A 25,356-nucleotide genomic window follows, 5' to 3' on the forward strand; every position below is an offset into this window, starting at 1 on the left:
TCCCAACCCCAACCCCAACCCCAACCCCAACCCCAACCCCAACCCCAACCCCAACCCCAACCCCAACCCCAACCCCAACCCCTATGTATTTTTGTTATTTGAATGTAATATTTATACTCGTCACGCCTATGCCTAATATATTTAAATTGACCGATGACACTGAATATCATGCCACCTACTTTGCAAAAACAGTCGAGTCTCCTTAATCCCAAAATTAATGAGACTAACAACTAGGTTATTGTGTTCTTCGATACCAGCATGTAGACTCTCAGCATCAAAATTAACCCTGAAGGATTCACGGCAATGGCCCTGATTCTTGAGGCTATGGCTAGGTTTAATAGTCAGCACAATCTGGCCCTAGTCGACGACGCCCAGCAATACGAACTCTATTCAGCCAAGAAAAATGGACGACGACAGGCAGATCTACCAGCTATCGAGAATGAACAACTTATCAGTAAAACTAAAATAAAAAGGTTTTTTATTATGCAAACTCCCCCTAAGAACCATACAAATGGCAATAACCCACAATCAAAGGAGTCGTTTTCTGTTATTAAATTGGATTTTAATATGCAGATGCACATGACCAGCGAGCAAAAGAAAGCGAGGCAGAGAGATAATGCCCGATAAATAGAGGATAATCCAGTTGGGCTCTTCTCTTGTTTCTGCTTCAGTCGGACTATGTGAGTGTTTCACATTCCCAACCCCAACCCCAACCCCAACCCCAACCCCAACCCCAACCCCAACCCCAACCCCAACCCCAACCCCAACCCCAATTCAACTAAATGAATGAATTCAGGAGCATGAAATAGATGATTGTAGGACTATGCACAATGAATGATAGATTTAATACAATTTATTTGTTAAATAAAATCATCGGTATATATCAATAAAATGCGTACTGCAGAAGCCCCCCGTCGCATTCACAATGAGCCAATGAAATCCCCAAGCCCAGACATCGCCAACCGTAACATCATCAAGGACACCAAAATGCCAGTCGATGACATCAAGAAATACCTCGAGAAGTCAGGCAGCAACCGCAGTCCCAATTACTCATCTATTCGAGCATCAAGCATGCACCAGTTCAGCATGGAATAACTCATCAAGAGAATAAAATACCTATAGGACAGGAATTCCGAACTCTAATCTGAGAATCAGTATCTGAGGATGAGTGTCAAGAATACAAATGGCAGAACTAACATTAGTGCAATAATGAATGGTGTCGAATCTTCTAAATCGATGTTCATTGCAGAAGAGATCTCTCCAAGAAATGTTAACATAAACCCCTTTAACATGGACAGTAGTCGTCACACAATCGATCCCCATAGCAACTATCCCCCTCCAAATATTAATCCTATGAATAAAGTTAGCATCAATGGCAATGAAATAAGCTCAAATCAAAAGAGTATCGCATTTAATGGGAATCAACAGTCACTTTCCCCACAAAATAAGAATACATAAACTGCAGTCAACCTTCAAATCAAACAGTTAGAGGACCGACTGATGAAGTTTGTAGCTGAGAACAGCCGCCTTTCAAACTTGCTCTATGAAAAATAAAACAAGATTAAAATTCTACTCGAATAAAATGGGAACTACCAATCGAGGGTAAATTAACTGAATCTTAAAAGCAGTTAATATATCCATACGCCTATTTTGTCACATCGCAACTCAGGATTGGAGGCATCGGAGATACAAAGTTTCTATGAAAACCGAATTGAGTCTGAAATGAGGAGCAACGAGAAAGAGTGGATGAAGAGACTCAAAGAAATGGGTGATAGACTTGCAAGGATTACTGATAACCAGCGCTATATCGAGAGCAGTCTATTGAAAGCAAAAAATAGTGTCATCACTCCCTACAAGTATGAAAATCGGACGCAAAGGACAGTCGAGGGCACCAATAGACAAGAAGCAGATAAGACAGTGCCGTAAAGATTGGGCAATAATAGGCCAATTTTGGCAGATTCTGATGTGTTGATGGTCCCATAGTACATGAGCAGGTTTACATAGTACACCGCGGTCAATTAACCCAATGAGTACAAGGTCATCCTCGAAAATAGACTAAAATCACTCGAGCAAGAATTAGCTTATTACAAGAATAAATGCTAAAATCTCGAAAAACTGTCCCAGCAGCAACCCAATAGTGGCACTGCAAGTCCCAATCATCATAATACTAAAGATATGGAGTCCCGTAACTCACGTTCCCGAGCAGTAAGTAACTCCTCATTATCAATCTCAAACCCCCAAAATCAGAACAACATAATCCAAACTCTGAAATAGAAAGCAAGCGATCTCGAATACCAGCTAGAAAAGAAAATAAACTAACTCACAGATTTCACAGAGCAATACAAACTCCTACAACAATAGAATTTAATATTAAAGGAGCGAAAGTAGCGAGAGATCTCATTGCTCCAAAAAAAAAACTAACAGCTCAGAAATAGCCACGAAGAGTAAAAAAGCGCAATTAGTAGTTAAAATATATAAATTAACTATCGGGTTAGAGATTTGTAGGAACAGATTGCGCAACTTGACGAGTAGCTATTGAGGCAAATCAACAAGAATAAATAATTTGAGTAATACTATTTAAGGGAACTCGAAGAAATGAAGAAGAAAAACGAACAGAAGATCAAAGAGAGAGATCGTGAAATCGACGGAAACTTAGGCAAATATTTGGAACTGCTCAAAAAGATCAAAACAGACATCTAAGAACAAGAGCAAAGCGATGACAAAATAACAAACAGTGTCCTCACAAACAAGAGCAGTATGGCAATAGCCTCGAACAACAGCAACAACAACAACATCGACGCTATATCATAGCATCTGTAACTCCTCAAGAAACAGTATCAATCCTCAATAAACAACTTCCGTAACAAGTACATCCAAAAATAGCAAATCATCACAGAACTCGAAAAGAACATTCGAGTCCTCCAGGCAGAAATCACATAGCTCAACATCCAGAAGTAAAAGCTAAAGGAACTCATGCTCTCTGTCAATGCTTAGTAGGAAAAACAAGAGCAATCACAAGAGAGGTTGAATAGTCTGAATACTGCCACAGTTGATAATATCAATCAATTGCAATTAATGATGAAGGAACAAACTTAACATGTTCGAAGTGAGAGTAATAAGAGTCAATGTCGGCTTAAAAAGTGTCTGATGGAAACTGTTAGGAAGATTGATAGTCTTGAATAAGAGGTAATTATGTGTGATATGCTAGATCAGTCATTATCTAAAGGAGTATTGAGGGAGGGCGAAGGGCTATCTCATATCTCAGGCATTCCTAAATGTATACATGTATATCATTCTATATAATATTACATCAAACATCCATAAATCATATTGCATCGAACATCCATAAATCATATTGCATCGAACATCCATAAATCATATTGCATCGAACATCCATAAATCATATTGCATCGAACATCCATAAATCATATTGCATCGAACATCCATAAATCATATTGCATCGAACATCCATAAATCATATTGCATCGAACATCCATAAATCATATTGCATCGAACATCCATAAATCATATTGCATCGAACATCCATAAATCATATTACATCGAACATCCATAAATCATATTGCATCGAACATCCATAAATCATATTGCATCGAACATCCATAAATCATATTGCATCGAACATCCATAAATCATATTGCATCGAACATCCATAAATCATATTACATCGAACATGGATCATAATCGAATAAATATACTCTTCCTGAACAGCAGCCATGAAACAAATACCCAGAGCAGCACAAAGAACATTGCAAACACAGTTGAGCAAACATAAGTGTTGGAAATCCAAGTACTAAACACATCATGATAGAACTCATGCCATGCGCTCTTCTCATTTATTATTATGTATTTAATCATAACAATTGCCACTACGTCCATCAACACAAAAATTGCCAGAGGGTTTCTCCCGAGCCACACAAATGGCGCAGTTACAATAGATATTATCTTTTAGTGGCGAGCTGACTTCTCTTTGAGAATGTCTACCAGTAATGTTAGTACTACTAAGCTTAACCCTGAGACTCCCACTGTAATACACACGAAGCTTATTGACCACAGTTTTTTATTGAATGGCATCACAGATGTAAGGGGCCATGCTAATGCGAGGAATATACATGAAAGCAAGGCCCAAGATGAGAGGATGCGCTTGTAAGAAGTTTTATTATCTTGCATTATTAGGCAGAACCAATATCCTGCGTATGCGTTGAGGAAGGCTGATAGGGTGGTAAAGAAGCCTTCGGGGTCATTGGGGTATATCATATGGCTCGAGCCCAGTATTTTGCGATCAAGAAAAGCTCCGAAATTGCAAAATTAAGTCAAATTCAACGAATGAGGACAGCCAATATCCACATTTTAAAACGAAAGCATAAGTCCTAAATAAACTGAACAAACCACTGCGGCAATCAGCACACTAATGAGTCTCCGCGATTTTTATCCATATTGGGTGGCAGCATGCAAAATGGCGAGCAACCCATATGAGAGGCTTAACCTTTGTAGAATTCCTACAATTCTGACTATAGTTATTAATGGAATGTACAGTGGTCAAAAGTAAACTTGCGTGCGAACAAATTGATGAAGACTCCGATACCGAAAAGACATGCAATTCGGATAAAGTTTCGAATTGAGAAGGGTTTCTTGGAGCTCATGGACATCGGCACTGCCATTCCCATGATAAATAAAAACGAAGGGAAGATAAAGTCAGCAGGAGTGAGCCCATTCCATTCCGCGTGATCGAGGAACCAAGGAGGAGTCGGCCCTGAGTTATCGACCAAGATCATCCCGACCATGGTTAAACCTCGGAGCACATCCAATGAGTTGAGTCTCTTCGTCGAGCTGTTTTGATTTGGATTGGACTCAGTTTCTGGATGGAAGTCCTGGCGATGAGAAAGGAGTTACTCCGTATTCTCCAAGGAAGTAGCCTAAGAATTGCAAGTCCTAAGGCTTTCTCTATTGATCATCAATTATATATATATTATGCAGCCATATCCTTAAGTGTAATTAAATGCAGTCAATGCAATAGCACACTATATTTTCGAGATATCAAAATACTTACTTATCAAATTAATAAATATAATGATAAATTTTATTTGGTGGATTTATTTATGGGTTTTAGTTTATGCACGTAGTTATGGAGGATCTCGGCGACGAGTGATAACTCTGTGAAATAATGGAATAAATGTATATGTTAATACGTATCAATTTTTTATTTGGCTCAATTTATTCGGCTAATCCAATTTATTCAGCTAATATTTATATTTCTCCAGTTTATCCTTATTTTACGGCGTTGAATGTTTTTTCTGTAATTATTTTATGAGTTCAGAGAGCACTGTCTTCATAAAGGAATGCCTATTCAATAATATTTTCAGAGGTGGAGGTTCTTGGAACCCAAAAAATGAACTTTCTATTGATGCACTGTTTCGAGAGGAGTTCTTTTATTACTTTATCCCAATCTTTTCGAGTTATTTGAGCCATTCATAACAAAGTTCAAGAAATTTGAGCCCCTCATTATTTTCATGTGACAGCATAAACTTCGCCCCTGAAAAAATAAACATCAAAATGCTGAGAGTTATATTCTTATTGCAATGCTCTTTGTATAGATTGAAATTAGTCGACAGTAGTTTAATGGCCTATTTATTCTTGTTGTGAGCTTGCAAATATTTCGACTTATGCGATGTATACAAGATAACCATCGTTGGATCTTGATGGTAATCGATTTTCTAAAATATATTTACACCCTTTTGGTAGTAAGTTTCTGCTAATTCTGACCATGCTCCGTTGCGTACAGCACAGCTCGCCCACATTAGCCTGGAATAAGCAATTGCATTTTATCTGCTGACTTCTCCCAGCATTTAAGTTCTTATTTTTATGGAGTTGTTTGTGTTATTTTCGAATTCCTTGAATTTCACTATTTTGTATATAATGAACAGCTATAATGATAAAATGGATATTGATTCGCCGATTTGTGCCACACTGAGGGCCTCATTCATGTTCTTCTCAACAAAACTTTTGATTTCACGTAATTAGTTTAAAAAGTTCTTTTTTTGTTGTTTCTTCTAATCTGAAAGTGCTAACAAATGTGCTCTTAGTTTGAGCAGATCGATTTTGATTTTGTTTCCGTAGAGAAGTTTATTTTTATCGATTTACCCTTTTTGTTACCCTCTTTGTTCCACAATTGCTTGACTTTGTTGGTCGATATTCAGAATATTATTCAGACTAATTTCTGCTCTCCGCAGATAGATATATGCTCGGTCCATGGCTCCTAAATTAAATTGGCACTCTGCCATTAAATATAAGAGATTAGGCGTCCTCATATTGCGTTTCACGACATCAGCACAGGAATACTTTTCGACTGATTTGATACAATTGATAAATTCTAATTAGCATTTTCTCAGGCGCTAAGAGTAATTCCCTGATGATGTGGATATTATGTTTTTGGATGAGTTATACAGTTTAAGCTTTTGGCTGGCTATTTAAAGTTGATGCAAAATAGGGATTATACTTTTACTCGAGCTTTCAAGCAGCTCTTCCTGCTATACAAATATCTTCTCTATTTCCATAAACTTCAAGGATTTACTCTATGCGATCTATTTCTAGCTCAACATTAAATTTTTGTTCTTTTAACTCTAATTTTTAGATTTCATTTAATTCTTAATGACAGAGTTTTTAATCAGCGCCTTATTCATGGTTTATTTCTAGTCACTAAGGGAGCCACTGAATTTCTTAATTTTGTAGTTGCTGATATCTAATCGTTACTTTATGTATGATGCATTTTTTTTTTTAAGCTTCCTGATTTGTATTTATGATTCTTCGAACAATCTCTTACTCTTGTTACTTAATTCCTGCTATTTTTTATCATCTTGAATAATCTAAGCATAATCGTTGAGAACTTGACTGTACTTAAAATTAAATCTGCTCATTTCAATTGACTATGAGATATACTTATTGCTTTTCAGGATACGCTCGTATCTTTCATAGAATTAACAATTGTAGCCTAAGAACTTAGTTGCATCTAAGCCTGTCTTCTCGATGTTCTTGTAAAGGATATTGTAGTTTCTTGCTTACTATTAGAGTGCTGCCACATGTTCTGTGTATGCTAAATATAGTTATTGTTCGATTTATTTAATTTTCTACTTCTCTCGAATAAAATCTACATATTTGTCATTTGATGGGTCTATTTATTTTATACTCCAATAGGATTACAGGAGCGTTTGTTCGAAGTTCTGAAAGAAGTTTCTTTATGACCGCTTATGTAGATAGTTATCTATAAGCTATTGAGTCACATTATTAATTTATTCAGAGGTCTCATTTATATTGAAAAATGTAATTTCCTTTATGTTGAGATTAGATTTCAATTCCTCCCATTTATCTTACATCAAGGCATTCAAATTTTTAGCTATTTTTTATTTTTCAGATTTCACCTCTTCTTCAGTGCATTTTAATTATAGGACCTCCGTAAGTTTTGGAAATTTTTATAGACTTTCGAACTTGGTTAATTTTATTTTGTTGAAGATGCTGAAGAGACGGTCGATGGTATTTATCGAAGAGAACTGGTCTATGTATAAAAAGCAAATGATGCAGGCTTTAATTGATAAGTAGGTCTCACTTATTTGCAGTTTTATGTTGGCTAATTCGATGTTGGCTTTGATTTAAAGGCGTATAATGTCTTTGTTTAGTTCTTCGGGTTTCGCGTCGATTGATTTTATGATTCGCTCGGCCTTTTTGTTAATCTTTTAGAACTATGTCGACTACTCATAGATCTTCATGGCATTCACTGATTGGAGCAATTTTTCAGTATCTTCTTTTTGATTATCTAGTTTCGTTTCGTAATTGAGCTCTTCTCTCAGCATTTCATCGAGTTTATGAATATCCCCCACATATTTCAAACCCTACAAATAGGAATCTTTTTGTGCTAATGAAAGAAATTCCCCTCGAACCTCTGAGTTTTCATAGTATTGCACAGCTTAACGTGGATGACCATCTTGTAAAAGCTTCGCTCCTTTATCATGGCTTTTATTCTGGAACTTTTAAATACTCGCTAAGAGAAGCTACTCTTCTGATGATAATTATTCATTTCTTTTTTGTTTCTCTTTAATTTAGATTTGTGGAAAATACATTAAATGCAGTTCGTTTTTGTTTTTGTTGTATGATATTACTTTGTAGATGTTCAGCGGGTTGAATAGAACTTATTGCTCCACTTTGATGCTTAATTCTTCGCGGAGCTCAGAAATTTAATCAAATGCCCAAAAGCCATTATGCTAACCAATCCAATCCTTCACTAAAGCATTTTCAGGAATCGTGATTATGATCATCAGCTTCTCTTACTCGGAAACATTTTTTATAAATCCTTCGGCTATTTCCCTTGACTTGCTCGTTGACATGAAACCGAGATTGAATAAATATATGGCCCTTTCAAGACTGTGTTTCTCTAAAGCTGATACCCTGCATCCTCGATAGACCGTCCGATATTAAATACCCGAAAATCCCCGATTGAAATAATAAGCAATAGCGTGGTATAGATAGTAAACCATTCCGGAAATGGATTTTACTTTTTAATCGCTTGCTGAATATCTGAGTGTGTTGTTCAGAACCGAGTAAATAACTGATTCACGATGGTACTTATCAATTATCCAGGAGTAGATATCTTTTTTTTTCATTCCATGTTCTTCATATTCTAAGGGATGGAAATTTTTTATTTTATCTTAGAATTCTTTAGAGTATTCCTCAACGAATGGTATGTTCTTTTAGATGTCTTTTTTTAGTTTCTATTTGGCTTTTTCTTTCTAGGAGAGGCTCTTTTGAGAGTTTTAGATCTGTGTAACTGTTCTCTTCAAAGTTTCGATGGCCTACTTTAACAGCTTGTGAAAATCACTATTTATTGCCAGCATTTAGGATTTACTCTTTGGCTATAAACATCTCTGAATGGTACTCTTGCGTGTGTACAGTTCGGGCGCGCTCTCAGACTGAATAAAATTCCAATAGGGAACATCTTTTCTTGACTTTTAGATTTCAGACTTGACTTAAGTCTCAATAAGATCAGTCAAACTACTGACAGATGTAAACTTTTTTTCGTAGGGTATTTTAATTTTATTTTCAGCTGTTCCTACCCTTAAGTCTTTTTCAACACGAACCTCGAGAATTCGCGTATTCTATGATAGTCTGTCTTTTTTTTTGGAGAAATATTTTTGATATGTTGAGAAATCCATCATAATCTTTACTTAGAGCTTTTAATTTGTGCAGTTTTAGATAAAATCAACTTCATTAAGGCTCAGTAGATTTGACAGCTTGTTCATTCGGCTACTTAACCTTTCTTACTCGAAGATGCTCGCGAAGCTTTATCTCGCTTAATGTTTAGGTTCAGAGATCATGATCCACAAATAATTATATTTTCTCATGAATCTTCTAATGTTTCTAACTATTTTACGCCCCTCTTGGCTCATTGTTATATCTTGAGGAGGCTGAGGCAAATAGTAAAGCCTTTTATTTTCTGTTTCTTCAATCTACTCGCAATCTAAGTATAAGTGCGATTATTTCGAGAGCCGCGTAGGAAATGACACAGACCTATCTACCGTTATTCTTTCATACTTTTGGATTCGGTTATATCTTTTAGTACGCATTTCCTCGTTCTCTTGGCTTTGATTGTAGTCATGAATAATTAGATTATACTACTGGTTGCACTTTACCGGCCAGTCAGGCTCAAAGTAAGATATTTCTTACATGTGTAAATATAATAGATTATTAATTTCGTAACGATTACTCGTTAAAAAATAATTTCGTAACTGATTATTCGTTAAATAAGAAAGGCTCGAAAGAGATAACCATTTGGAAACACACCAAATAAAAAATGCCTTAACTTCTTAATTTATTAATTTTATAAGTTCAAACAAACCCATGAACGGTTCAGCAAAGGTCCGACCCAGTGATCAGAGAAGGCAAGTGACATCGATGCTGGATTAAGGCTCCTCAGGATCTCCAGATCCCTAGTCTGACCTTATTAGCTCAATGCCACTCATTTAAAGACTGAATATGTCAGATTCAGAAATTATCTGTATCCCCATATAAATACATTATACAACATTATCTTAATGCTTAAAGAGACCCTTATAAGTAACAATGATTCCTAAAACGATCCAGAAAATCTCAGAGAGCAACAGTCTGAGTCAGCTGTTCGAATATCGGCCAAAAACAACAAACCTAAATAGAAATTAATTTACGTGTTTGGGGGGATTGTTGTGATTGGGTTGGTTATCATGTGGGCCTTCATGAATTATGGTCCCATGCTTTCGGGTATCAAACCGAAGATGATATCGATTCCTTGGTTTCGCGATCGGCCTGTTCTCATCGAGCTGGGCACATCTCGCGTATTCTAAGTTCTTTTCTTTAGCGGGCAAGACAACCGCACTGACAGTGGCTATACTCTGGTGACGGAGAGGGCCGTAAATTGGACAACTGTCCCAAAGGGAATCATCGAGGTGGACCAGTACGGGAGAATATAGCCGATCTCCATCGGCAAATGCATGCTCTATGTGTAGTCTATTGCAGCTCCTGGAATTTTAGATTCCCGATAAGTGCAGGTCATCGCGAAAAGATAAGACACAGACTCTATACCGAAAAGGGTGATCAACTTCGAAGGCGCAGCATCGAGACACTATAACAACCTCCAAAAAATGGTGACCAGATTCAGCAAATAAATAGTAGCATCGAAGCCAGAAATTCCCGATGCAGTGAAGTATGCCTCAGAAAACCCGAATGGTCAACACAAACAAAGATTCACATCCGGATCGATCGAATGGCAGATAATGAAATATGCGGATAAAACATCATCAAACACTTACGTGCTGCGGACTGATAGCAGCATGAATGAAGTCAATCGAGACAAGTATCAGTATTTCATTGGGGATCGGTATCTACCTGATGAAGGGCTCAATGTGGTCATGATTGACGATGATTTGAGCAATGGGGTCTGGGTGGTTGGGCTTTCTGGCAATGCCAATCATATTGTTCTGAAATAAGTCAGCTATCAGGAGAAGGCGGCAATCATGAGAGCTCAAACTGCTGAGTTTGTTGAGAGATATGGCATTGCTAGTAGCGCCACTTTGCAGGGGGAGAAGTGGGTGCCAGATATTTCGGATAACGATGGGCTATGGACGGCCATATTTGGAAGTGGCGAGCTCATGCGCTATGCAGTAGCCAAGAACTCTAATGCTACAGAGCAGTAAGTATCTTCAGCTCGGTCCAGTGCCTTAAAAAGTCTCAAGGCAGTCCTTATGATATCGAATGTGTCGGGCCGAAATGCAACAATCAATGCCAAAATTCGACATCTCCTCAATACGAGAATTGGGCAAGGAGCATTCTATTAACCCGAGTACTTAAAGAAAGATAAGCCACTAGCAGTTGAGGTGTACCCAGGCAAACCTTCAGATGCAATCGGCTTCTTCGGAGTTGAGGCTGGGAAGACTGTTGCTAATAACACATACCCAGGCAAGCAGCAATACTCCTTTCTGCCCATCCACCCTCTCGACTGGACAACCACGGAGGAGCCTGCCACAAGCAAGAGAAAACTGGACAACTTTATGGCCCGTTCATTTTACATTTCTAAGTTATAAACCAAACAAACAAGCGGCACATGGTTCCAGAGAAACCCTAACGGCTCTCAAACGATCATTTCAGGAGCCACAACTCTCTACGAATATGCCAAAAATGAGATCCCGACCATCAACATTGGAGATCTCGATATTCCTGAAGTGCTGCTGAGTATATTGAATGTGAATGGCACCCAATACAATAAATATGATCTCGTGTACAAAGGTGACACGAGCACTGATGAGGTAGTCGGCCATTTATTCATCTATAAGATAGCCTATGACATTCTTGATGAGTCAGATGAGTAGGAAGCCCAATTGAAGTAGCTCATTAGGTCGACCATGCGTGGCTTCTGCCAACATCTCATCAATAACGGCTACACAATGGTTGATGCAACAGGCCAAGCCACCAAATGGGCCAAACTAACTCGTCAACAATTCACAAACGACTATGATATTGAAGATAGTTCACTCAAAGCAATCTAAACTATTTTAAGCTTCAAATTGGCCTATTATGTGACAGGCTAACGCAAATGGTTAGACTAATACGAACTGCTATGTGATGAGTAGGGGCCATTCGACTATCTGAACTTGATTGCAAACTTATGGGACATGTGGAAATGGTGCTTTACCCAAGTGGATGATTCTTAGTCTGGGTTTTATCGTCTTGATCCATAAGAAAAATACAGTGATGTGGAGATTGAAAGGCATGTTTTGTATCAGACACATTTTTCAGATGAAGAGTAAGCATTTTTGGCGTACTACTTGGCTTTCCAGCTGGAATAAGATCCCAAAAAAATAGCCAAGTATCAGCAAGGTCTCGATGGGTACTGGCATTCAATTTCTCATAGCGAGAACCCCTTGTGGTACTATATCTACCAGTTGGCCTACCCAAATGAACAAAAAACCGATGTATTCAATAATTCGCTGGCAGATGTGGCATCTTGGCAGCTCAATCGGCACATGATCGACACCACCAAATACCAAGCCTTTATTCCTGGATCGAGGCCGGATGTCATTTCTTAAGCTTCTATATCCGTAGACCCAAACACTGTAATCCTGTAGAAGAGGCTTATTGACACAGATGCTACATTGGTGAATTCCACCCAAAATCATGCAGTTAACAAAAACTACTCCCCTCATAAAATTTATAAAGTGAAAGTGTTGCCCAGTGATGAAAGATCTCTTCATAAATTAAACGGAGCAACATTTGACAAAATATATCAGAATCATAGCCCAAGATCAATGGAGGCCTCCACAACTTATACCACGCCTCTGTGGTTTGGAATGTATCATAAAATGTTGGCAATGAAATGATCATATATCTCATTTATATTGCTTATATTTTAGTCGACTGTAAAGTTAAGGCAAATGCCAGCCAACTGATTAGCAAATGTTCTATATATATATATATATATATATCCAGTTAGTTGCCATGATGAACTATGGCGATTAGTGGGGTAGATCGTTGAGGATTATATATCAAGAGTGTCAGGCATTGCTTTTTGTCGAAAAATATTTGTAGGTAGTATACTTTTCTACACATCGCTTCGTTAGGGCCACCGTCTCGAGAGTTTCGGTGCTGTTTGTCATTAAATGACCTCTATAATTATAGTGAGTTTTTACAGTGTGACATGAGTAGGTGCAGGTAGACAATGCGGAGTTGTGAATAATGACTTTATCTCTGCTTCTGTCAGTTTTGCTTCATATTCTGCACTTTCATGTGCCTTTTTCGAGATCTTGGTGTTTCCTCGATAGACCCCTCCTAAATAGAGACAAAACTAATAGTGAATAGGCAGTTTTGGAGGGGTGCCTTCCAATTGTTTGATGCCGTTCGAAGCCTAATTCTCAAAAATCGGACCCGATTGACCATCATTTTTATCCGCCCTAGAATGAATCAAGAACTTACTGGTGGTAAACCGTAATGGGCTCATAGTTGGTGGTGTCAATATAATTATTGAGATGACCATTACTGTCAGGCATGATGTTATCTTCAGGGGTAAAGCACCACTTATCGTCAACAATGAACTTGTATCTACTTAACTGAGAGTCGTTACTGATGGATTTTCCTGGGGAGTAGCTGCATTAATAAAAGAGTACTAAAGTGACAGAGAACTAATTGTCCTGCCAGGACAGAGGGATATTCTTCTTCCAGTTATTGAAAGAACCACTAACAAATACTGACGTACCTCCATGGCACCATGTGAATTTCGTCAGCACTTCGTTATTGCGGTCGACTTCCTTACTGCTGGATTTTTATTAAATAGACCTAAATTCTAAGGAAAGGCTAACTCAGAACTGACGAAGTTTATTGAATTGTTCAGGCTGTTGTTTAAACTGTTATTATGGAATGAAGTCCTTGATGCTTAATTACCCATCTGTATCTATATATTATATTGCACTCATAAAATTAATCGGATTCCAAATTAATACGCACTTTGTCCATTATTAGTCATTGCCAAATAATATAAGCCATTTATATTATATACACTATAAGCTATGATAAGTGTAAACAATATGTCAATACAGAAAACAAAGCAAAATAATCGAAGTAAACGATATTATATTCAGAAAAACCATAATGGTGCATTTTATATATTCTGTGTATTTTTTATATAGCGGAACTTACTACATAATATTTAAAGAAATTATTTACAAACAAGCACACACTTCGATCTTTTTAACTTCTATTTTAAAATATTCTAAATAGTTTGATAATTAATTGCGCCTAACATTTTATACAGATTGCCAAAGATGGAAATACTATACTATAATATAATATAGACTTTATGATAAACTAAAAGAGATATGCCTTTAATATACGCATTCACTAATAAAGCACATAAATAAAATACTAACTCCACATTATTAAATATTATAAACTTAATAACAGAAACCTGAATGAAGAATCCAAAACATCCATTAAGAGATCTCCATAGAATGTTGAGGAGCAATTTGGCACAAAATACTTCCCAAATGAATATAAATATGAGTGTCCCTGCAACATCTGCACTGTTATCATCACAGTTCAAGGGCCAAACTATGCAAAGTCTCACATTAAATACAAATCAGAGTGTCATCCTAAATATAAATCAAACTGCCCCTCTAAATACAAATCAGAGTGTAAATGCTCATACAAATCCAATCCCTTTAAACCCAACACAAGAGAATCCCGCACATACAAACCAACGTAAAATCATACAGAATGAGAATATAAGTTCGAGTAACTGTAGGTTAGTGAAATTAGATGACATAAACTCATTGATTAGACTCTTCGCTTTTCACATTCAATAAAGATTCGAATAACTTGACGGGACCAAACCAACAAACTAATCCTATAACTCTATATGCAATGGATCTTATGGGTACAGCCAAAGCCAAACTTACAACACTTATGGAAACTAACATGACAAAGATGTTATCTAAGATGACTTATCCTATTACTCTCGCAAGTTTAAAGACTACTGCACGCATGATCCAACTGAAATTAAGTATGTTCAGAAAATGGTAGGGCGTGTGAATCAGATCATTGATTTCTTTAAGCAAAGAGCGAAGAATGCGCATTTGATTGAGAAATTGGTGCATGCTAATTAGGCGAATTTGGGCAAAATGCTCACTATGGCATTTGTGCCTGTTGGCGAGATATTTGTTAATATTGTGAATATTGCAGAAAGGGGATTTAACCATGCCAAAATTAGGACAGCCACTGTCAATTTCAGGGAAAGGAAGTTTAGCAATAAGAAGATCGGGCATACTGCAACTATAAGGAGTATCAGCATTCATAGTATCAATGCCCCAACATCAAACAAACACTAAACAACAACAACAACCAAATAATCCTCCGAAACAAACGAGAACAAAATAGAGCCACAACACACAATAACAACCATATACAGCTGCCAATCAAAAAGAAAGCAAATCCTACAGAAATAAAACAATCTATCTGCAGAATAAACAGCAATGATCTATTCATCAGCAATGTTGGATTTAGATGTTGGGCACTTTGTTCGACTCCTTGAAACAAAGCAAAGAATTTAGAAGAATGAGAAAGTTTAAGCCAATCCGAGCACAATTAACAATAGCCACAATCTCAATGATAACCTCTATATGACCAGCAAGAGACTCATACGAAATTCGATCAGAATGGAAAAATAGCTGTTGAATAGAAACTGTCCAGCTGGCCAGTTAATCAAATAATATGAAAAACTCTATACAAAAAAGAAGAAAAATACGGAAAGTGCAGAGGAAGTTACATCCTTTGTTAACAATCCTCTCAAATAAATTAAAAATAGGGCATCACTTAAGAAAAGGGTCAATTTGGTCTCCAATTCCTCGCTGAATTCTATTTAATCTAAGAGAATGTCTCTGAAGTTGGTGGAGGAGTTGAATGTTTGTATGACTACTGGTGGTGCTGATCCTAATCACAATAATGATAACAAAAATGGTAACAATGGGAACGATAACGACGATGATAATTATATGGACAATGAAAATGCAAACATAGACAGACATACAAAATAAAACCTAACCAAAGAGGATCTCATAAAATAACAGATGCTTGGATATTACGACAATGGGTTCAATAATCTGATGAACCGAAAGAGGAAATTCACCTAAAGATTGAAATCGAAAGAGAGAGCTATTTATTCCTGAATGGTGATACTATTACTTTGTAATTCATAGAAATGTTCAATAAACTATAGCATCCTTAATGGCTGCTCGCGCCCATTGCCAAACATACCTCTATTTAATATAGTTCCTTGTCATTTATATTGCTAGTTCAGCTTCTTCTTACAGTGCCTTCGCTGCTTTTCTCTCCCCTATCAATGTCCCTTCGTAAGCATCAACTTGTTCCTTAAGCTCTTTGTTCTTCCATAGTTCCAGCCATTCTTGCACAACTCTGTCATTCTTCGCAACTTCGACTATATTTTCAAACATTGATTAAATTTATGGCTTTTAGTAACTTCTGCGAGTCGCCGTGATATTGTTCTTTGTGATGTGAACATAAGCATTGAATAGAGTTACAAACTTCGTTTCATGCATATTATCTGCTTTCTCTTAAATGTATCCTCCGGAAACTGTTTCAAATTAACTGATACGCTCTTTGAGCATTGTTTCAATTGCCTTTTTCTCCTCACCACAACGTTTCTACTCGAGGCAATTACTCCTCAAAGTATCTAGAGTTCGCTGCAAATTATCTTATTAAATCTTCCATTGATATTTCTCATTTTATTGGCCTTCTAAATCTTTTTCAAACTTGCGCATATTCTCTGAAAGCTGTTGCTATTATTTTTAAATATTTTGAAGTATAGGGAGTTAAGATCGTGGTTGAATTGATTATGAGCTATAGTTTGATGATATAGATTTTGGTTGTGTTTTGCGATTATTGGTTTGGGGAGAGACAATTTATTGTCCTTACTTTAATGCCTTATTACTATTATTATTTTGAGCAATTAGCAATTTCTTTAACTGATACCACCCTTTACTCAGCAATTATTTCACTATATTTTTATGAATTGAATTAATTGCTTCGAGATTGCACTTCTCACTTAAGACTTTGTGTGAGGAATATTTACTGATGCGAAGGAATGCTTCTTTTATTGTATGTTTTTACAGGCACAATAAGCCACTTAACCCTATATTTTTAAGTGCTGATTCTTTGATTTTCAGCCGAGTGAATGATTCTTTCATTTTTTGTATAAATATGTGATGTGATAGTTTCGGAAGGTACATTTTGTTATTATTTTGAATTGTTTATTTCTTTACTGGGATTTGTTTATTAGTAATTTTGTTTGTTCGTTCGATTGTTTCTGTTTATTATTGCTGTTGGAGTTATTTCAAAACTGTATAAACTGCTGAATATTTTTTACTGTTTGCAATCCTTTGCACGGTATTGATTAGGGGCTTTGAGTATATTTTCTGTTTTATGTTAAACATTTGAGCATAGATTTTAAGACGACTGAAGGCATCGTAGGCCCTTCGAGGAAATAGTTTGCTTGAGACTATAATTAATAGATTGGAGGATTTTATTGTTTTCGGTTATCTCAGTCCACTAGTTTATGTGACTTGTTTAGTTTGTTAGATTGCTTGTTGAAGCGAAGGATTAGAAAATTGTTCAATATCCTTTTTTTGTTGTTGTTGTTGAAGCGCATTTTGACCATAACTCCGAGAGCTGATAGTTTTTGATTCAGCTTATACTGCAGCCTAAGTCTTTCTGTTTGGCGCAATCCGAGTTTTTGCTGGCTCTTCGATTTGTTATTCCGGCTTAATTTCCGTTTCCTAAATTTGTTCTGGTTTCACCTGAGTTCTTGTAATCTTTTGAGGATTTTATAATTTAGACTGCCTTTGGTAAGGATGCACTTTTTTTTAAGGAATCTACAGTTATTGATTTTAAGTCAGGCAACTATCTATTTGCAAGTTATATCCACTGAATACTGGGTCAGCCGTTTAGTTTCGAGAGCGAGTCACATTCGTTCTGGTAATAACCCCAGGATTTTGTGTTTGAGCTGACAATTGCTTTTAAATTGTATCTTCACCATCCCGCGCTGATATTTACTTTTCTCCATGCCGCTTTTATCTATTCACAGAACGAACAAAACCATCAATAAAAGTATCAAGGGTTTTAGTTGGCTTTGCTAACTATTTTTAAACTGTATTATTGAGTGGCTTTCTGCTAATCGGAACTTTTATGATTCTTTTAATTTATTAAGCTTTTTCAGCAGTTAGGGAATCAGCTGAAACTACCTCCACATTCTTATGATTTTATCTGTTGGAATCTCTTGAGTTATTTGTGATAGTTTCCGAGTACTATTACTTACGCGCTATTTCTAATGTATTGGGCACAGTTCTTCGGTTTATTGCACTTCGAGAAATCTATGGCCTCGCATTTTCAGAGCCTGAATTATTAGAGTTTGAGATGTCGCCTTGTTTAAGTATCGAACTGTTCGAAACCAGCCGATATTTATTATATGTCTTTGATTGAGGAGGCTTCTGCTCCTTCGATTGCTATTCTTATTTTTGATTTTGTTTGAAAGATGCTTGGCTATTTGTTTCGAGTGTAGATTTCTGTTGAGTGTTGTTTTGTTAGCTCTTTTGGGGCTCGATGGGTTTTTAAATTCTTCTGTTTGCGCCATATCTTTGAGGCTTATATGGGATGGGTTCTGCCTATTCATTGAGAGTAGATATCTGTGGGGTGTTTCTGGGTGGCCCTGTATTGATGGATTTCTCTTATGTTTTCTGTTCTGTGGTTGTTGTAGATTTTGTTTATATTGGCTTTCTGGGTATTCGACCTCGGCTGATGGGAGCAGAAAATATATCGTCGAGCATTCCCTATTTTAATTCAATTAATGTATTCAATGCATATCCAAAATATCTCCGAGATTAGCAAATAATTTTAAAATAACTACAATGAATTCATACAGTCATACAATTTACTCCGCTATTTTACAGCCCTAATATGATCAATCGCAAACCAATAGCAAATAAATCACAAATCAATAGTAAACCAATATCAAATCAATCACAAACCAATATCAAATCAATATCAAATCAATAGCAAATCAATAGCAAATCTCTCGCATAACCCAATAAAATAAAAACAAAATGATTTATTATCATTAATTAAATAAGATGTAAGGAAGCAACTAAACAAAACAAGACCGATACTGCTGTGGGACAGTCATGCGATTGAAACAGAAATGCCTAAGTTTCCATAATGGAAATGAACAGAAGTGTGAATAGTTCATCCAAGCCCATGAATAATGCAAAATCATCAAAAGATAATATGAGAGCAAATGGCAAGCACAGGCAAATGAGGCTACTGACTCACATAAATAATGACGATTGCTGAATTAAGGTTGAAATTGTTTTATGATTTCTCAGTTTGAATATATTTATTGCTGAAGATAAGATAGATACTATAGTCAGTCTGTTTGTGCAATAGAATGAACAGTATGAGCAGTATGAGTAGTACGAGTAGTATCAACAGTATTAGGAGCAACACCAACAAACATCAACACCAACAGCAAGCAGTTTTAATATACACAGTCTAATTGTTTAATATAGTTTCGCTTTATATTCCCATTAGGAATGGGTATTTATTTATGAGTCAAAAATAAGGTCCCTATTTCATCGGACCGTTTTAATACAAATTGAATATACAACTATACAACTATAACAATATTATTCGAACATTAACTAAAATGAGAGCGGAGAAGCATAAGTAGCCAAAAATTGCAATTCCCAAGGGACGAATCCTGTATGAGGTTGGAGGCACTCCCTTTGTGATCGATTAGAAATATTAAATCATCAAACAAATCGGCTCAGGTGCATACGGGGTAGTCGCTTCAGCATTGAACCGGCAGACAAACAAAAAGGTCGCAATCAAGAAAGTTAAGGCATTTCCGATATTTAGGTGTTGAACGCATTCGATGATTTGATCGACGCCAAAAGAATCCTCAGGTAAATAAAGCTATTGAGTAAGAATATGGTGATAATGCTTAGAATTCTTTAAACATGACAACATCGTGCGTATTGTAGATCTGCTTCAGCCTGAAGCCAAGACTGGCTACACCGACATCTACATTATAACTGAGCTGATGGAAACTGACATGCATCGAGTGATCTACTCCAGGCAAGATCTCTCTGAAGACCATATGCAGTATTTTGTATACCAGCTGCTCCGTGGTCTTCAGTACATGCATTCTGCAAACATTATTCATCGCGACATCAAACCCAGTAACCTTCTACTCGTAATTATCACTTGACTCAGAATAAGGAGTGCCATCTCAAAATCTGTGACCTTGGGCTGGCCCGTGGCTATGTGGATGAAGATGATGAGAAGACTGAGTATGTGGTGACTCGCTGGTACCGTGCCCCCGAGGTTATACTCAATGCTAGCTAGTATACGAAGGCAGTGGATATCTGGTCAGTTGGATGCATCATGGCCGAACTGTATGGCAGACAGCCGCTGTTCCCGGGTGAAGACTTCCTGGATCAAGTCCAGCGAATTATCTCAGTGCTGGGAACACCCAACTCCGAAGACATGAAGTTCATTGGCAATTAAAATGCTCTCAAGTATATCAAATCACTCCCGAAACGGACCAAGCAAAGCTGGGATAAGCTATTCCCCAAGATAAAGCCACAAGCAGCGGATCTGCTGACCAAGATGCTGGCTTTTAATCCAGACAAAAGGTACACAGTCGAATAATGTCTATGTAAGTGTTTGATAATGCAGCGCATCCATACTTCGACGGGCTTGATGACGATGTGCAGGATCCCATTTGCAAGCAGTTGTATGATTGGTCGTGGGATGATTTTAAGCTGACCAAATAGCTCTTGCAGACCATGGTCTATGAATAGAGTCTGTACTATCATCCTCTGTTCAAAGAGGAAGAGAAAGAACGAAGACCTCGGACTAAAGAAGGACATAAAGAATTGGCATATGGCTCAAAATATCGAGCAAACCATTGATTAAGTTTCAGTTTTATCCAAAATTATCTGACTGCATAACCCTCATTATTTATACATCAAAAAGAATATCAATATTCAAATCAAGACAAAGCGAAGGATATCTAAATTCCACAAGCGCAAAATAGCTATGAGGGGTCCAGCATTATAATATAATCACATAAAATGAATGTATGAATAAATTATAAGAAGCAAATCCCAATGAATCCTTGCTATATCCAATATATCACTTACTTTCACCATTCCTCACAATTAACAACAAAGAAATACCCATCTAACGATTTCAGGTTTATAATTATTACGAATTGAGTACTTTTTGAATAATTTGAAACAATTCCATAAACTAAAATATATACACAATAAATTTATTTTTCTTAAGTTAAACTAATAATTTTATTTTCGAGTTTATTTAATTTAATGTGAAACAATTTTGTTCTCAGATGCTAAGACTGTAAATATTTCTGCAACTAATCGTATGAAGCTGTCATGTTATTATTTTAATGTGCAGCTGAAATTGCTTTTTATCAGATGTACAATTAATTATTATTTATCTTATTAAGAATGAGTTTTTCTTATCTTTGCCCGGCCCGGCAGTCTAAACCCTTTTTTAGTTCGTCAAAGTGTCTCTTATCGGCTAAATATTATCATCCTTCCAAATAGGACCCATAGAACGGGAAAAAATAAAAAATCAGTTTATCACACAAGAGTAAGAATCAGCAAAGTGTCGACTCAGTTCAAAGTTCCTCCCAAATTTCCAAAAAAAGCCTTAAAAAAAAGGAAACAAAAAAAAATGACTACTTTGGAACATAACCAATTAAGAAACTTTCCAGCAGATACTCGAATGTAATCACTCCAAATAATTTCCACAGCCCGAACAAATAAAAGAGTAGGCAGGCCGCCCCTGTGAGCCACTATCGCTCAAATGTTCAGAATTAAGTCAATCGATATAAAATTAACTCTGTCTTCCCTGTAACTAAAAATTTGTAAGCCTTCAATAATTATGGCTTAAGTAAACAAACCATAATTGAGCCTGTCAAAACTAATGGGCATTCCTCTAATAGTAAAGTAAGATTTAGCTATCGGAGTCCAAGTCCAAATACTGCTACAAAATAATATAACACTATACATAATTATGGAGTTGCTTACAATCCTCTAATCTCTAAGATGAACCAATCCCCTAAAAATATAATACCCTCGACGCTATTTCAGACCACATCTCCAACAAAAGCAACATCTTCACATCAAATTACAATCGTAACCCCAGCTACAATTAAAACTACAAATAATTAATACAAAGACACAGAATAAGCCTACCGTACCGATAATTATAACTACAACATATAATTCTATAAACTCTCGTAAATAAATACAACAAAACAAACATACCATAAAGGAACAATGGCTTTCAGTGATAACAGACCTCCTTCGACAGTGGTTACAACAGTGAAGAAATAAGGCTCATATTCATAATCCATGAGTGCTAATAACTGCATGGATAAATAAACAATCCGACTCTAAGAATTGAGCTGCATAAAAGCAGAGTCGATTCCTGATGAAAATGAAGAAGATCGCTATTCATAAGTTTTGGATGATTCTGCTATTTTTTAATTGAAGAGATATGCTTCAACTGCCCATTTGGACTTCGGATTCAGTCTGCTGCCAATAGACTGAGTAAACTAGTAAATTAGTTCGTTCAATCGAGAGACTCTCACACTATATTAGGATAATAAATATTCATAATTCTGAAATGGCATCCCTTTCTATATGAAGTGAAGTATATAAGTATGCATTCAATGCTCATGAGCAGTCTGACTATTTAGTTTATTTACAGACAAAATCCATCATATTTATTACTAAAACAGATGTGTATAGTTTAGGGAATGTTGTTCTTATTTATTATATTAATTACTTATATAATTTGTGCAAGAGGCATCAATATGTTCGACTTTGTGAATATAACGGGCTTCCTTCCCTTTGCCAATGTTTAGGTCAATCCCACAGCCCTCATCATTGAAGAACTATCCAAATTTAATCACCCCAAAATCAAATCACTTCAAAAACTCAATGTGACCACCAAAGATGTCGATTTTCACATCGAACATCTCCTCGAAGTGAACAAACAAAATGCAGGCAAAAGAATACTCAACATACATTTGGGTGTTGCACCAATCTCTGTCTATTACCTATAAAAATGTTCATACAACAAGAAAGATTTCCGCGTGCCCGATAATATTGGATACCAGCCCAAAGACTAATGCATTTGTCATAAATCTGCCATCGATGAGGCCTTGATGACATCTTTAGATTTGGAATATGTTGCAACACAATTGAGCAAAACTACTGATGTTGAAATTAGCAACGATCCTGGCAGATACTTGTGTAACTACATATACTTTGTGAGTTTGTGGAAACTGAGTAGTCATAATGTTACTAGCTTATTCATACATTTCCCGCCATTGGAGATAAAAACTCATTAAGAGAACATGCAGTTTATGCATAGACTGCTTGAGATAGTTTGTTGATTGTTTGATGCAAATTAATTGGATTTATGCATTTATGCATTTATGCATTTATGGATTTATGCATTTATGCATTTATGCATTTATGGATATATGCTTTATATTGCTATTCATTAAATTAATACAATAAATATAACAGCAACAAACTTAACTGGTCCCATTACTCAATAGTATTTAATCTTGACAGCAGAATTGATTGATTTCTCATGATTTACCATGCTGCCTATAATAGTCTTCTTTTTATTCTCATTTCTTTTCTATAGTAGCTTATTTTCAAAATGTTCACGCAACAATGACACTACTTTCTTTTGCTCCCCAACTCTGCTCATCTCACTCCATTTCTTCAGGAGTTATAACTTCAGTTTACTGGGATTGCTCATTTATCTTTACTCGAGTGTTTTGTGCGCTGAGCAGCCTATTTGTTACAATTTGGAAGCATTTATTATTATTTATTATTTAATTGTATCCTTTGAATGCATTGATTTTTGTTTGATGTAACGATAGCTTCTTTTGAGTCTGCTGTTTATAGTGGGCTCTCCCCTAAGGATTTTCTCAGGTGAGCTATCTCCAATGGCATTCATATTTTTTGGGAATCTCTTTAGCCATGGCAATGACATCTTCCGTATCTTTTCAATATATGATATCGATTGGCGATGGTTATGATTATGGTTATGGTTTTTGCGTTGGAATATGATTTATTCTTACAATTATGAGTAATTATGATTGTGAGGGCCTTCAGTTTACTAATTGTAGCTGTTATTTTGCTACTCGTTATATTTGGAGTATCTTTGGTTGGTACGATGTTTGTAGGCATTGCCTTTCTTCTTGAAGACCATTGCCCCTTGTTTCACGATGATGGTGCCTTACTTGGACTAGGCTTTGATGTTTGTTTATGAGCAGTTTCGATATCGTTGCGGGTATTTGACAAACCTCTATTACTTATCTGGCGATACTGATAGTTATGGATTCAATATCGTTTTCACGCTTAGGTTTATTTATTTTTGGAGGTTTCTGATCTTCCGATGCAACTTATGAGTATTTGTCGATAAGTTATCTTCATTAGAGTTTGCTTGTTAGTTTTGGTATTAATGTTGGGGTTCATGTTGGCTGATCCAATCCTGTAAGTACACAGTTTTAATATGGCTCTACTTCGCCAAATCTTAAATAGCTGAACTCTAAATAGTATGAGTGTCAATTTTCTGCATGGCTTTACGATTGTTGGGAGAAGCCTTATACATCTTTTGACTTGTTCTTTTATTTTCGCCTTAAATATTCATTTATGCATAATAAACTTGCATTTTTGATGGGAATAGTCAAATAAAATGTTGGGGTGTATTCTTCAATTATCAGGAAGAGATGCTGAGGGGTGATTGGGTAGGCAGAATATGCGATATGCGATACTTTATTGCAATTTGGAGATAAGTTCAATTCGGAGATAAGTTCTCTTTGATTGGATTTCCTACGATTATATGCTCTATTATTCGATATTATGTGACCAGCCATCATATTAAAACGCAGTATAAAGCAGTTGTAGTAATGACAGAAGTTTGAACTCGATTCAAATTATAAATGCAAAATCAATGAAGTGCATGTGAAATCATAGAAGAGATCGAAAAAATGCCACTAATAATAATTTTATGCCATCCTATGCTTATCGCATTGAACAATTAAATATTTGAGTTGTAATTCATATGCATTCTATAATTAGCAGCCAATGTCCGAGCATTCTATGCCTATCGATTAAAGCAAAGACAGCGAAGCCTAGGGATAATTCA

At 36.3% G+C, this 25,356-nt stretch overlaps 1 pseudogene; it reads left to right on the forward strand.

Annotated features, from left to right (window-relative positions):
• The first annotated feature begins 11,051 nt into the window (after nt 1-11,051).
• On the forward strand, nt 11,052-21,065 carry LOC148298346 (uncharacterized; annotated as a pseudogene).
• The last annotated feature ends 4,291 nt before the right edge of the window (nt 21,066-25,356 follow it).

Source organism: Brachycentrus maculatus, unplaced genomic scaffold, assembly GCF_059751285.1.
Source record: "Brachycentrus maculatus isolate JH-2025_06_01 unplaced genomic scaffold, ASM5975128v1 h1tg002169l, whole genome shotgun sequence".
NCBI classification, from domain to species: domain Eukaryota; kingdom Metazoa; phylum Arthropoda; class Insecta; order Trichoptera; family Brachycentridae; genus Brachycentrus; species Brachycentrus maculatus.